This window comes from Girardinichthys multiradiatus, chromosome 21, assembly GCF_021462225.1.
Source record: "Girardinichthys multiradiatus isolate DD_20200921_A chromosome 21, DD_fGirMul_XY1, whole genome shotgun sequence".
Classification (NCBI taxonomy): Eukaryota; Metazoa; Chordata; class Actinopteri; order Cyprinodontiformes; family Goodeidae; genus Girardinichthys; species Girardinichthys multiradiatus.
The window spans coordinates 32,442,120-32,459,008 of record NC_061813.1 but is presented as its reverse complement, the minus strand read 5'-3'; positions in this window follow the sequence as shown (position 1 = coordinate 32,459,008).

Sequence of the window (16,889 nt, the reverse complement as noted above, 5' to 3'; positions counted from 1 at the left end):
GGTCGAGCTACCTCCATGTTCTGTTCCTGTCCTGGTGGAGCTCGAGGATGAGCTGGAACCACTGTTCCAGAGGGGTTCAAGGACAAACTGCCTCCGTTTCCTGATTCTTTTCCAGGGTCCCAGCAGTTTCTGCACCGCTCTCGAGCTCCACCGTGCTTCCAAGTCTCCAGAGCTCCACCGCCGGCTTCCTCGTGGCCGAACTCCTGATCGGCGTCTCCGAGGTTCATCAACACGCCTGTGCCGGCCTCCTGACAAGCTTCTTCCTGGGTTCTCCTGGTCCCACTGCTGGCCCCCTAGACTTCATCCTTGCCTTCGTCGCAGACCTCCTGAACTCTATGTCCGCAGGGGACAACCTCACGGCCATCCACCTAAACTTTGCGTCTGCTTGGGACTACCTACCGGTCATCCTCCTGAACTCTGTGCCCGCACGTGTCGACCCTTGAGTCACTTGTCTGTGCTCCATTTTGTTTCTGGCCCTGTTCGGGTAATTTCTTGTTTCTTGTTTCTAAATCTCAACTTACCTTTATTCGTATGGCTCCTGGCATCTCCTTGCTCGTTGGTCCTACCGCAAAACCCAAAATATGACATAGGATCACTGAAAATGTTTGAAAAATCCTACCTTTGAATTTTGTCAATTTATTTAGTGTGGGAAACAAAATCCAACTTTAAGAAGCAATTGTTTTTAACAACATTCCTGAAGCTACAATTGCTGGCTCTGCTACTTTCTACAACATCATTTACCAATTGGACAGCACTTGGTTTTCTACTATAACATTTCACAGAAATAAAGAACTTGGTTTTTATGATTTTTCCAACAGTTCCTGCTGAGTAGACAGGGTTACTTGTCCACCATATTTAACAGTAGTACATTAATATTTAGTAAATTTGAATATGCGTTTTGATGAGGTTCGTTTGTCAGATTAAAAGTACCCTTTGAAAATAACAACCTTTAAGCAGGTATTACACATGCTTTTTATTAAGCCCACATTTCTGCATTGCAATTAACAGCAATGAAAGCTTAAATACATCAGTCTGTGTTCAATTAATCTATATAATGTGTTTCTGATAGTTATAGATGAGTTATGGTGTTTATATTTGTGATGGTGGGAGAGCTTTCCCTCATCGTGCCTTCCAAATAACTGGTTGGTATGTAAATACTTTTTGATAGTTATTTGAGAAACTATCCAAAAGGCTTCTGTTTGCTGGATGAGCTTTGAAGATTTTTTTTACCTCATTACTGTGTGTGTGGTAGTAAAACAAATTTAAACAGCCTTATTTGTCACAATTTCTGTGGCTTTAAACTTTAAATTATTGCTTTGACCGTAAAAATTGGCAAGTTTAAGTCAGTAGCACTTAATGTGTATATACTTCCTTAAGATGAACGACTCACGTCTCCTACTTTTGTTAAATATTAAACATATTTTTTCACATATTTGTTAAAACTGTCACTATGTCCTGGTAGTGTCCTGATGGACAGATAATCTGTGAAAAAAATCAAGCTACTCTGGCTCTTTCCAGCGGTCCTACTGCCAATTGCAGAAAAACACCGCTCCCGATCAGAACCAACCAATCAGAGCAGGTTATACCACCTTTAGAAGGCTGGCATAACTAGTTCTCAGATTAAAGGGGTTCAAATAGGGCCAGTGTAAGTTGGACAGCTTTTTTCTTATAAAGGGACAAATACTTTTTACAGCACTGTATTTTATTTTGATAGTTAGAAGTTAAAGGATTTAAATTGCAAAAGAATACTGTTAAAAGAACCAGAATCCAGTCACGTCAGCTGAATAAATCCCCAATTGGGTAGGTACCACCACCCACCATTGTTTTTCTGTTCAGGTCAGCGGCATGAGCAAATAACTGTGCTAAATTAATCCTGTCTTCCCAATAATTGGCTAAATCTCTCAGTTCCCACCCTGTTGCTTTGGCAAAGGGCTAAAGGACAACTAACAAACCAGATGTCATTGTTTTTACCTGAAAAAACATGCCAAAAAGGGCACACTGATCTCACTTCCATGCAGATATTATTTTTTTTCTACTGCTTCACTGATCACATCAGTTCTGATTTTGTTCTTACTCAAATGTGGCTGCTGGTAAAGTCATAACCATGCAGAGCAGTGCTGTGGCTGCAAACGTATTCCAAATTAAAAACTTTAAAACGATGCCTCGCTTATGCTCATAATGTCCCATTAGTTACTGTGCTGCATACTGATTTAATGACTGCTTATTATGAAAAGATCAAATTTAGATAAACAGGAACACAGTTCTGGATTTTCTTTTCAAACATTTGGTGACAGCTGGAATTACTTACTTTTTTAATCATTTGTCTTGTTCTATTTTTACAATCTGCTCAGATATTGCAGCATACCCATGATGCTGATTTTTTCATCTTGAATAGTGTTCTTAGTATATTTAGATTGAAACGGAGACATAAAGTCTCAATCCAATGTTTCCATTTTTAATAGAAATGACTTGCATATTGTGGCAGTTTTAGATATGGGCTGTATGGCTCATTACCCAGGGTAGCATGTCATGGCGGAGGGGGGACAAACACTTGCAGAGAAGGAGAGGGGGATCATCTGTCACTTCTACTTTTTTCTCTTTTGTTGGCATCCTATCCTTTAAACCTCACCACAGGTTTCTACCAGCTGTGTTTCTTGGTCCTTATGATGCTGTTTTTCACTAAGGTTCTCTGAAAAAACCTCTGAAGCTTTCATAGAACAGCTGAATTTATACTGAGATTAAACACAGGTGGATTCTATTTACTAATTAGGAGACTAAGCTAAAGCAAACAGGTACTACATTATATTTAGGGGCACCATATTAAAGGGAGCTCTTTAGAAAGACATGGTACACTTTTCATGTTTTTGTTTGTGTATCACACACTATGCCGATTATTTATAATGTTAAAAAATGTCTGGGTAAGCTTGTTGTATACAGCTGTTTATGTGTTAAATTTAGTGGTAAACTTTGCAAACAACTGCAAACAACAGGAATCTTTAGCGTGAGTATTTTTGAAACCAGTCATTTATATAGTCTGTAAGGGATATGACCAAATAACTCAGTTCCCTTTTTCTATCAGTTTTTACATTTCAAATACATTTTATTACCTCTTGCAGTTAAGAATTAGAGAAAGAGACAAGAACACTGTTTTGTTCTGTTCTTCTTTGCATCACTGCTACTGTCTGAACCTCCTGCCTCTGGTCTGGAGCGTCAAACTAAATAGGATTGGGCAAAATGAAACAACATCCTTGTATCCGTTTATGCTGTGCCATGGGAAAGAAAATAGATGATAGTGGGGGACAACCTGCTGTTAAAACTCTGAATGTTACTGATTCTAAATGACCACCCTAACAAACACAGTTATCACCGTCCAAACACAGTTGTTTGGAATTACTGTCAGAGCCTGCAGAAATGAAGAAAAATAAATGCATCCAAATTCAGCAAAACAACTATTTATAAGGTGCTTCTCAGTGTCAAGCAGAGGTCTGTGAAGTGGTCAAACAGGAAACGTATTATATCAGACTTGGCACATTTGATCTGTGATTACCTCCAGGGCTCTAAAAGGTCTCACCAAGTATGAAAAATATGGAAATTACACTGTTGAGCACGACCTGACCAACCGTGCCCTCATTCCTCTGAGTGGCCCTGTGTTCCATTTTTAGAAAAAAAAATTGCCATCAAGTGGCAACCTAATACCCCCTCTGGTGACCATTAGTGCCCCGACGGTTGATTTAAGAGCTCTGCTGGTCGAGTGTAGTGGCTCTCCAAGGTGACCTCATCAGAAAATTAACAAAAACATCCACTGAAAGAAAAGTCCTCATTTTTAATTTGTACCCTTTCCCTTTCTCATAAATATGCAATTATAAAAGAAAGAACTTCACCAAAATAAAACATCGAAAGGGTCACATTTTAGTGCTGAGCCAGTAAATGCAGTTCCTTACTTATTTCAAAAAAGCAGCACAATATGTAAAGTTTAGTTTTGGCATTAATTCTGTCAATCCCAACCAACCAACAAAAAAAAAGAGTAGTGTCTCATTAGTTTATATGTTATACTGTATCACCCTTTCACAATTATACATTGCAAAACAGACTCTGAAACATCACAACTATGCAGTTAGTTTAGTGTCTATACATCAAAATGTAAAAGAACATTCTGAGCGTGTCTAAATATTCATTTTAAAAATATCCTCCAGACCTCTATCAATAAATGTGTACTTGAGCCATGAACTCTTTCAGCACATGGCTGAAATCTAATGGGAACAGGCTCAAGAGAAAAGACATGCAACGGTCATGCTAGTCCAATTGCTATGTGCATCATGTCCTCCACTTCTGCTCTAAGACTGAAAGGATGTCACCACACAGTAGAAGCAACAGCAGCCTTGACTGCTGCTCAGTCTATGGTTTTTGTCAGATTCAGACAGGCCTTTTCCACCATCGTGGTTCGGAGCCCGTTCCAATTCCCAAACGTGATTTTGAACCGGTGACACATGTGTCCACTGACGAAAAAAGGTTCCAAACTGTAGGGTATGAGCTAGAGGACATGTGAGGATAAGCTAACGCTACTTAATGCTAACTTGCTATAGTTGTTGTATTCACATTTAGCCCAGCGTACGACGGTTGAAGATTTTAGTTATTAAAATAGGCTTTGACTAGTGACACTGTCCGCTATCCAATCAGTGAGTGACATATTGTTTTCAGCATGACTTGGCTCGCTCGGAACCGCATCCAGCCAGTTAACGATTATTCGATCACTAAATGAGTTGACTAGATGAAATATTTAAATAATCAATTAATCACAATTAATCCAATTAATTGTTTCAGCCCTACAGGAAAGTAACGTGTTTTTGTAGAACTCCTGAAAATTAATTTACAAGTTATCTAAATGTATTTTTGCAATAAAGAAGCAGCACACTAATTTAATTATGTACAAAGGTTATTATTTGTTAAACTAAATTCTATATGAACCTAAACTTCACACTCCAGTATTCTTCAGTATTACATGGTCCATAATAGTATTGGGTCTGTCCTCTAACTAACTCACTAACCAATAAAGAAGTTCAGGATGCTTTTGTTTGTTTGTTTTAACTGCAAAAAATATTTTGTCAATTTGAGTCTCTTTCTTCTCTACTCTAACAGTATAATGTTCTAACAATGCTTCACCTAAATCATGAGCAGCTTTATTTCTAAAGGACAATTTGACTTCGGACATACAGCCACAAAAAATCTCATATCACTCTGCTGAATACCTTTGTACAGAAAGATGCTTGCTCAAGTGCAACTTGTGACGTGTCCTCTTTGCTGTTTCAACTAATTTAGTTTGGCCGAAACCTATAGAAAGAGTTGTTCTCCTGTTGCACAAAGTACTTTGCTTTAAACATTGTAATTCGTAATCACTAGTTTAATGAAAGCATGCTGAGCTGCCCTCAGGTTTGTTAACGGAGCTTTAGCTGAGGATGCCCTAAAGATTTGGTGTGCACTGGGTACGGATTGACTTGCCCTGTGGTCCAGATTTGGACTGGAGCATGGCCTTTGAGAACCAGTGCTGCTCTGTACAGGTACATTTCATTACAAGCTAATATGCCTTCGGATGAGGCTCATGGGTCAGATTAAAAGTAACTTTTGAAAATAACCTTTAAGCACATATTTAAGATAATTTGCATCAAGCCCACTTCCATGAATTAAAAACATTTCTTATTGGTCTAATGTAATATTCTAAAAAAATATAATATTATAAAATTAAATTTTGTGTTTGCATTAGCTATCAGCGAAAAATCATAATGAACAGAAATAGAGGCTTGAAATCATCAATCTGCTTCTTATTACCTGTATAATCTGTTTTATCACAGCACCAAAAATGTCTTGAAAGAAACTGTAGCATCTGATACTTTTGGCATGAGAACAGCTTGTTTTGTTGAATTGCTGGTAGGATACCTTTTAATTTGATGAGGATGCAGTAAAGTTAAAGTAAGTTGAAGACCCAAAAGTGTTTTTAATTGTATGTTGCCCTTTTTACAGCCTTACAGCCTTATTTTGTTTTCTACTTTGAGATAAATATTTTTTATAGTTTGCATTTAAAATCAATGCATTCATGGATCTTTAGAATAAAAGTTGCTAAATGGTAAGAACGTATTATTTCCATTAACCGAACAACGTATAATAACCATGGCTTTCCTACATAACAGATTTTCATGAATCAAAAAGCTCCAAAATCGGAATTTTAGTGATAATAATAAACTTCTAAAGCCTAAACCTGATACACTTCTTTGCTTTGGTCAAGCCAGCTGGCATTCAGTCCTCGCTGCTCACTCTCCACTCTGAATGGCGTTTTGATAAGAGTTTTCAGTTGACCTGCATTACCATATTTCTTGCAGGGTGTTTTGACGGCTTGCATTACTCTTTAGGATGGTTTGTCGGCCCTCCAGGCGGTTTCACTGTTATCTGGATCCAGCCAGGCTCATGCAGCCAGGCTATAAATGAGCACTGAGAAATATGATAGCATACATGTGCCCATAGACTACCTTTACAGTCATAAATAAAATATGAAGAAATGTCTGTTGTCGCTGCAAGAAGTGCATGTGGGGTGTTTATTGTAGCTGCATGCTGTGTGCCTATCACCTGTCCTATTTTGATTAATCCATAAAAACTTTTTTCATGTATGTAACAAGAGTAAAATGTGGACAATTAGTCATTTATTTCAATGTTTTGCATTCTTTCCATGAGGTGTTTCTCCTTTTGCTCCATGCCCCTTCTAAGAGATAAACAGCTTACCTTTGGCATGACCCATTCCACTTTAATAAGCATTAAGTACTTCACTGCCCCACTTTTCAAACCCATCAATTTGATAAGTGAGAGAATCTCTCACTTAGCAATCATTCTGGACAATTAAACGCTTATCTGAAGAATGGGGTCTATCTTGGGGGCTTTTTATTTCCAATTATGTGGAACCGTTTGACTCAGTATCTAATACTGTGTTGAAATGAGCCATTGTTGCTTGAGAGCAATGCCGATACTCTGACGTGGCTTTAACTGAAGAATAGGGTCTGACTTGGGGCCTTTTCAATGACAATAATGTGGAACAGTCTAACTCAGTATCTAATATGGCAATAAAATTAGCCAAGGCTGTCAGAGAACCATCACCCAGCATTGGCACAGTACACCATCTTTGTTTCATTTTAAGGAACAGACTTTATTCAATAATCACAAAGCGGTTTTTGTCCATGTTGGAAAGTCTGGATAAATGTTTTACTCTTATAATTAACACGTATAATTAATTTTGAATAAGTTTACCTAACAAACATTGATTTGATTTGAAGTGGAAAAAGAATAAATAAGGATCCTATTCACATCTCGAGACTGATATTTTAGCTTATTGTTCTTCAAAATAATTCACGTTCAGTCAGGCTGTAAGGAGAGCAACTGTGAACTTCAGTTTTCAAGTCTTGCCACAAATTCTCGGCTGGAAGTAGGTCTGGACTTTGACTGGACCATTGTAAAAAATTAACATGCTTTGATCTTAATTGTTCGCTATAGTTATGGCTGTATGTTTATGGCTGTTGTTCTAATCAATGGTGAACCTTCTTTTGTAGTTATTATGTCCCCTGGCTGGTTTAGCGGAAAAATTATTAAATTAAATAAATTAGACTTTAATGATCTCACAATGGAGAAATTGTCCTCTACATTTAACATAATTCTATATGGTGAATAAGGAGACAAGATGGCCTTTAAGAGGACTATTTTTCTGCCATATTCTAACTCAATGATGTACAGACTCATATTTAGCTTCAGTGAGAGCTCAGGCCAACACAGCAAACAAAACAAAACATCCCTAAGGAAAATCTAAATTTTTACTTACCTAACTCAACAAAACAAAATATACAAACCTATAAAGTGACTCACCTAACAAGCACATTAACAGGAGAACAGATTAAACAAAAAGGTGGCTTTCCCCTACAAAGGCAGTCTGATCAAAAGTTACATAATGGAAACAGTACAAAAGGCATTCAGGCCTACACAAACGCTAGAAGGGTTGTATAGCAGTCAAATGGACAAAAGACCCAGAAGTGCAGATTCACAGACATTAAATAGGGCACTGATAATTGATGATGGGCTCAAACCCAGGAAGTGGCACCCAGTCTCCAAGGAGGAGGCGCAGCCTCGAACATTACTTCACTTACAAAAACAAAACAAACTTCCACCTTTTGGGGATGTAACACAGTGTATAACATTCCCACAGCATGATGCTGCCATCACCATGTTCCACTCCGGGGCTGGGTTGTTCAAGGTGCAGTGTTAGTGTGCTGTTCCACATACTATTTTGCATGTAGGCCAAAAGGTTACATTTGGGTCTCATCTCACCAAAACACCTTCTTCCATGTTTGCTGTTTCTCCTACCTGGCTTGTGGCACACTCCAAACAGGACCTCTTATGGCAGTCATTCAACAAATGGCTTTATTACGGCCTCTCTCCTGTAAAAGCCAGATCTGTGGAATGCATGACTAATAGTTGTTCTGTTAACAGATTCTTAAACCTGAGCTGTGGATATCTGCAGCTCCTCCAGAGTTACCATGAGCCACTTGGCTGCTGCTTCCAATTTATGCTATCCTTGCCCTGCCTGCCAGTTTAAGTGTACAACCTTGTTTTGGAAGGCCTGAAAGATAGATGATGGATTGAAAAATACTTAGTGAGATGTTGTTTTATACCCAAACAACCCACCAAAAATACCTATTCATGGAAATGTTTAATAGTTATGAATACTTTTGCAAGGCAGTATGCTTAGTTTGCAGATACAGCGAATGTTGTAACCTGAAATAATTCTGCCTGACCTGGGTTCAGACCTGCTGCCGATTTGTCTAGCTATTCCACCAGCATGAAAAATGAAGAACCTTGAGGCTGTTGAACAGCACAAGCTGCAGAGCCATCACTCAAATGTCATCACCTTCTGACAGCATGAGCAAAACAGATCTCATGTTATAGTAATGAATGTTTCTCCTGCATTGATCTGAACCTTTAAGTCTACACAATCAGCTAATGATCAGAGCTATTTCCTTGAAATGTTTGAGTGTGTTTCATTGCATTGAGTGAGTCACTCATGTGATCACAGCTCTGTGAATAAAACTCTAAGGGCATGTCCCTGACTGTTTTTGATTAGACATTTGTGCTGTGAGCTTGAGTCACTCTGTGATTCAAATTGCTTGTCAAAAAATGAACAGCATGTTGTGATGACAACTAGATCCTGGAAGAGGGAGTTTTTTTTTTTTTTCATTTTAATGACTGAAACCTATTTGAAGGTTCCTAACTCAAACCACTCAACATGGAGGCAAAGCTGTTGCTACACGCTTTTTATTCAGGTTTTAGCAACAATCAAAGCAGCTTTGAGTTCAGTCTTTAAACACTGATCAGACTAGAGTTGGTGCATTTCCACTTGGTATTTTATCAGCAGAACAATCCACCTTGTTTTGCTAGACAAGATTAGACCATGATTCACTTCATGGAATCAATTTCACAGTGTACTACAGGAGCATCTCCTGCCTGATCTCCCTGAATGTCATTCCGGGGAATGATTTGTCTCACTCAGAGGTTTGCAAGCGTTTCCCCCTCCGTCATAGCATACCTGCACTCCTCAGTTTATCATATTTGCCCTCGGAAAGCCTTTATTAGCGTGAAAGGCTTGCTCTGTGTCTCCTGGGAGAGAGCATGTTGGCGCCAACGCGGTTGACAGCCAGCGGTTTCTTTCACACTCCTGTACCATTGACAGACGTGAAAATAGTACGGATCTGTCAGGAAGCACTGCGGAACTCCACTACTTGAACCGCATCAGATATAAATATTTTAGGTGACAACATTCATGGCTGTTTATTATTCTCTGAGTTATCTAGGAAGTGTGACTGACTTGTTGTGAAGCAGTTGTTGTTGTGACAGAGTTTAGAAAGACAGTGATCCTTCTCTGTCCATGTGCTGTGTGCATGCCAACCTTGTCTCTACCACCTGCGTTGTAAATGTACTGTTGGAAACATTTAAAATACTTAATAGGGTCTGAATTGTTATGCTCAAGTTATGTTTAATAATGTGTGAAATAAAATGTATTGTGTGGCTTGGTGGCCTGGCTGGCAGGCCTTCTGTGTGTGTTTAACGTAGATATAATTTGCCTGACTTAGATATATCAGTCAGTCCAACTGACATACAGCTCAACTGACATTTAATAAGAATGTATGTTTTTCTACCCGGCAACAATGAAGATACTTCAGACAGGCCAACTGACACTTGATAGGATGTGTGTTTTGTTTGGCATGTACATGCCTGGCTTTTCAATAAAAACTGCTGAAGCTGGGGAGAAAGGCAGAAGCGTTCGTGGTGAGCAGCAACGGGGCTGCAGCGTTTCTCCTGGCCGGCCAGAATAACTTGACTGCACAGTCTTTTTATTTCCTTTTATTATTTAGTTTTACTAAAACAGTATAGCAGGACTTAGCTTTACCAAAACAAATGAGCACGTAGGAGGTCTAGGTAACAAACTCCAACAACTTGGTGATCCCCGACGTGATTTGGGAAAAGCGAAGACTTTCGGCTAAATCAGAACTTCACCAAAAGACGTCTGACACTGCATAATAAGGTAAGCGGAGACCTGTTTTAATCGAACTCTGCTCTTTTGGCATTGTCAATAGGCCTAAATTCTTGGTGTCAGATGTCTGAGTAAGTGAAATGTAAATTTAAAATGTGTAGACCAGTATGTTAAGATAATATAAAAGAGGTCAAGTAAAGTAAAGTGAGAAAATTCTGTTTGATTTAGTTCTGGGTTTGAGGCCTGTAGTTGAGATACTACAAATTCTGGGGTTGAAGTCCCCTTGAAGGTTTCGAGTCCTTCTGAATAAGGGTTCGAGGCCCGTGTGTTTCCTGAGTTTGGCAACTCTACATGTTTTCTGACGAGAATTCATGATTTTGCTGGGTTGAAGTCCCGGAGGGTGGGGACCTCCGAAGTGTAAACAGTTTTAAATAGGGTTCGAGTCCCTGAGAGTTTTATGTTTAAAGGAGTCAGAAGCTGAGACCAGGCAAAAACACAAGGGTGTGAATGCTGTGTTTTATGCGAGTTCTGCCTCGATAAAACCAGATTACAGATGTAATAATACATAAAGCACATACTATAAGTCCTGTGAAGCAAATTAATTACTGTGAACAGGTCATATGAATCTGTGAGACCAGTAATAGTGAGAGTATGACTGTGAGTTATAAATTACATTTGTAACAAGACCAGCATGAGAAACTATGAGCTGAATAGGATAATTCAGCAAGACTAGTTAGAAACTGGAGCGCATTTAGTGCACTCCAATAATAAATAGAAGTTGCATAAAACATAAACACATAAACAATACATAAACAATACATGAGCTGTTCACAGAAGGTATAATCTGTGTAAACAGACGTTATCAGGCGGAATGTATGAGAGTGTGTAAGGAGAGACGCCCTGCAGACGGCAGAACTCTTCATTGCTGTTGTGTGAATGCAGCATTCCTGTATGGAAACCTAACTGGTGTCAACAATGACAGGGTGCTGATTGCTGTTTGGATTGTATGTGGGGAAACTAAGGTGTCTTGAGACGTGTTTATGTCACTCTCAAAATAGTCCAGATACTCGGGACATAGCATGCCATATTTTCTGGACGGCCTCAGTTGACCAGTGAATGAACAGAGTGAAGTGAAGAAGGGTGTGAATACTTTTCAGTGTGTGAAAACGTTTTACAGAAGGGTGCGAAAACTTTTCTTCTAAACATGGACGGAGAATTTGATAGGGAAACAGATGACTCAGGGTCGAGTGCAGAGGCACCGGTTTGGAAAACGTTTAAGTAACAAGTGTATGTTGTGAGACAACTGGTGCAGCAGACTCAGGATGGAAAACAGGCTGATAAGTTGATTAAAAAATTGAATCAGAAAATACAGGAGGAAGTTGAAAAAGATGGAACAGAGTAGAAAAAGTGTTGGAAGATGGTTTTGGTTGAATATGAAGAAGGCGAAAAAGGAAAAGGAGGTGGCCGAAGGAAAATGTAAAGACAGTGGATGGTTTAAAGGCAAGTTTAAAGAGATAAGGGACAAGGCAGCAAAAAATGAGACATTCTGGTCTCAGATGGTGTTAATATGGCAGGGCGGAAAATATGCAATGTTTGATAAATCGAATACCACACAAACAGAACCACACACTGACAGGAATAAGGAAGTAGCTGACAAGCCACCACCCTATGCACCTCCCACTGCTTCCGCCCAGTCTCCTCCCCCTCCTACATCTCCTCCCACAGGGCTGTACCCTGTACTTGACGTCAAAGAAGGGCGTGTAACTGTTCGTGGGTTGTCCAGCCCACAGACTGCTCTCACCTCTTGTCCCGCCCCTACAGCTCCACAAGAAAAACAAAAGGACTTTCTTTCTTTCTTATCTGAATCACAAGACTCTCTGTGTAATTGACCCAGCTTGCTCTGAAGCACTCTCTGTTGGCTCTTATACTCAAGTAAGCCCAGATGAGTTTAAGCTAAGAAGATTGCGAGAAATCTTGGATGGTGTAACAATTCCCATCCCACCTTTAACTCCATCTCAGCACCATTCCCCAACCTGCACAGATTATTCACCCCAAAGCATGACCATGGCAACACCTGCCCCATCTAAGCAAGTAGGCTCAGTGACTGTTGCTGTGTATGGTGACTGGCGGCCTGATGCCACACTTCCACCACAGACATCTACTCCTTGGGCTTCACCCACTCCTAGTGTAGAATGTGAGGCCCAGGAAAATGATGAAGCCGTCTCAAACCTACATGAACCACCAGAAGACACACTTGAGCACAGTGCCCCCCAACCAGAAACTCAAACCATGCAACCACGCGTCCTCTGCAAGGTGGCATCAAGAAGGGAGCCTGGGTTCTATAAAAACCAGATGCCCCTGTTCCATCAGCCTGGAACCGGGGGCCAGCGCAAATATAAGCCTTTTTCCCCGGGGGATCTTACCACACTCTGCAACAAGCTCCCACCCATAACTGAGGGGGCTTCTATTTGGTTACAAACTTTAGATTCCCTGACGGCAGGCAGCACTTTGGCTCTAGGAGACTACCGCGCAATTGCAGCACGTTGCATGAAACCACACACCTGTACAGAGGTTGAAACTATAGCTCACACCACCTTTGCCCTAGATTCAGACCTTTTCACTCGATATTCCCAGTGGATAGAGGACGCGCTAAGGGACCTATACCCTGTAACCAGGGAGCGCACTATCCCTAAATTTGTATGGAATCCAAACACCAATCCAAGAGAATATTTGGATCAATGCAAATCCATGTGGCAAACACAAACAGGAACTAATCCAGCCAATGAGGGCTCACAAAGGGATTGGTTCAGAGACGCTGTGCTAAGAGGCTTACCCACACAGGTTAAAACCAACAGGGAAGACAATCCCGATTTGCCAGGGGCTGATACTGGAACGTGGGATCGCCATTTAATTCACCATGTATCTAAAATAAGAGAGGAAAACAAGAAAGATGAGGAAGAACTTAAAACGTTACAAACACAATTGCTAAAAATGCAGTTAGCTGAAGCAAAACAAAAAGCAGGGGACAAGAAAAAGGAAAATAAAACCCCTAAAATAATGTATGAGGGTGCTGTGTCCCAAACACCATGAGCTCCTCCATTTCCTGGCCACCAGGACACGTTTGTACAGGGTCCTATGACCTCTGGTCCTCATCAGGGACATGCTGGTCGTTTCAGGGGACGGGGTGGGCCCAGGGGAAGGGGATTCCAGCGAGGACCGCCAAGGCTTTGGGGAAATGCTGATGTGTGCTATTATTGTGAAGAGCCAGGCCACTGGAGCCGCGAATGTCCCTACAAAAATGACCAAGGTGGATATGGATGGCATGGTCCAGCCCGCCCCCGAAGAGGGAGAGGTGGTCCACCCCGTGGAGGCCAACAGCAGCAGCCTTCACTCCAACTGCCAGCCTGGGATGAGCCCAGTCTCTGGTCGGACCACCACTGAGGGTCCGCACAGAACCCCCCGGACAGAGGGACTGAGGACCCCTTACTGTCCGTGATGGTGTATGAACAAAGTCTTCCTTTTCTTGTGGACACTGGGGCTACATGCTCAACCATCAAACAAGCCCCTCCCAACACTCTCTCCACAAGGACTACCACTGTCATGGGGTTTTCTGGGGCTAAACAGGTCCTACCTTACACCAAGCCCCTAAGAACTGAAATACGAGGGCAAATTTTGAACCACAGCTACTCAGTGTCCACAGACACACCAGTAAATTTACTGGGCAGAGACATGTTGATCAAAATGGGTGCAACCATTCTGTGTGGTTCAGATGGACTGCAGGTGCACCTTCCTAATGGCTCCCGACTTTCCTGTGGCAGTAACACAAACTTTTCACATGGCCAGTATTTAATCCAGCCCTTGCCTGATCCTATGGCTGATATTTACTGGGTCCTGCTACACCCAGAAACCACAGCATGCAGAGGTGTTCTCTCTTCTTTCCTTCGGTGGAAATCCTGGATCTCCACACTGGCACCCTATATCCCTCCCCCTGACCGCAGGTCACCCTGTTTTATGACAGAAATAACTGTGAATGCTACCAGGAAAGCTTTGCTGATGAACTGGAAGGTAAGACGTGGGACATTGTCACCACTGACATTTATGTAGCTCCAGAAGGCATTGTCGCCTCTGTACAGTTATCCAAAGAACAGGAAGGATGGTTTAAAATGTGGTCTGATGGCGTTCCACATGTTTCTTTAGCCCTTCATCCAGGACATGAAGCAGGTGAGTTAGGGGGTGTGTTAAAACGCTCCCTCTCCCTACAGGATTGGCACCTCTCTTCTACTCCTAACCTCTCCTATTCACCTTCAGGGAACACATATCGCATTCTTAATCATTCCACAGATGTAGGCACCCTGGAACATGTACAGTTAGACAGACATCATGGTAGAGAAAAATCAGATCACCCACTGGCAGCTGCAGTTGTACAAAATATGCCCTCCACACTCTGGGCAGAAGGTCCCACGGACGTGGGCCTCATACAATGTACTCGCATTACTTTTCAGCTTACTTCTGATCAACCAATCTGGAGGTCCCAATACCCTCATAAACCCGTTGCTGAACTGGGTATTAAGGACACAATTGAGGGTCTGTGGAATGTCGGTGTATTAGAGTCGGCTGACTCCTTCCCGTGGAATACACCTATTTTACCAGTTGAGAAAAAAGGAACAGGGAAATGGAGAATGGCACACGATTTGAGAGCCGTTAATGCAGCACTGTCCACTCCTACTGTCCCTGTTCCAAATCCTTATGTTGCTCTCACTAATCTTAATCCTGAATATGCATGGTTTACATGCATTGACCTGGCAAATGCTTTCTTTTGCCTGCCTTTAGCTGAAGAATGCAGGGACATTTTTGCTTTCACCTATAGATCACACAGGTACCGATACACTCGTTTGTCACAGGGTTTTGCTCTCTCCCCAGGAATCTTTAACCAAGTTCTTAAGGACTCCTTACAGGACTGCCCACTCCCACCACACACTACACTCATCCAGTATGTTGATGACATTCTTTTGGCCACACCTACTGTAATTGAATGTTTGGAGGCTACTGCTGTGGTTCTTTCACATTTGGCCAAGACAGGCTATAAAGTCAGTAAAGCTAAACTTCAAATCTGCAGAAGACAGGTCGACTTCTTGGGCAGCGTGATCTCCCAGCCAGGTACAGGCATGTCCCCTGCGCATCAATCTGCAGTACTTTCTCATCCAAAACCACTCTTTGTAAAAGACATGTTGTCATTTCTGGGCCTTACAGGATACAGTAGATCATTTGTCCCCAGCTACACTGATCTCAAAGCTCCCCTTAGAGATCTAGTGAAAAAACAGGGCATGAGAAATCTCACTGCCCCCCTGGAATGGACCCGAGAGGCTGAAGAAGCTTTTATCACTCTCAAAACAAGCTTATCCCAAGCTGCACACTTGGCACACCCCGACTACACGCTTCCATTCTATTTGGATGTTTCTGTAACAGCATGAACAGCCAATGGAGTGCTGTTCCAGAAAAAGGGGGGAAATAGAACTGTCCTTATGTACATAAGTGTTATACTTGACAACATGGAACAAAGGCATCACGAATGCACCAGACATGCAGCAGGGATGGCCAAAATAATCCAGAAAACAGCCCATGTAGTTATGGGACACTCTCTTCATATTCTCACATCACATGGCGTGGTGGCTTTTGTGAACTCAAAAACATTCACACTATCACCACTGAGACAACAGAGACTGAGCAGGGTGCTGGAAGCTCCTAACATCACATACACACACGAAGGCATAAACATGGCAGACAGAATGACATCAGGAGAACCACGTCTGTGCAGAAAAAGTTGAGTTTAATGAAAAAATCAGACCAGACCTACAAAGCACATCTCTGACAGATGCTAGAAATCTGTATACAGATGGTTGCTGTTTCAGACATGACACACAAGGACTTAAAGCAGCGTATGCAGTGGTGGAAGACTCAGGGTCAGACTTTGTAACAGTTAAAGCAGAAAGGCTGACAGACACACAATCAGCACAGAGAGCAGAAGTTTTGGCAGTGATAGCGACCCTAGAATTAGGAGAAGGACAGAAAGTAAACATTTACACAGACTCAGCATATGCCACAAGTGCAGTTCACGTGGAACTAAAGCAATGGTTGAGAACAGGGTTCAGGACAGCAAGACAGAAACCCATTAAGCATGAACAGGAATGAAAAGGCTGACTGAAGCATTGCTATTACCACAGGAGGTGGCAGTTATCAAGTGCAAAGGACATGACAGCAGCAATACCAGAGTAGCACAAGGTAACAAGGCGGCAGATCAAGCAGCGAAGCAGTGTGCTGGATATCAACCAAAAAA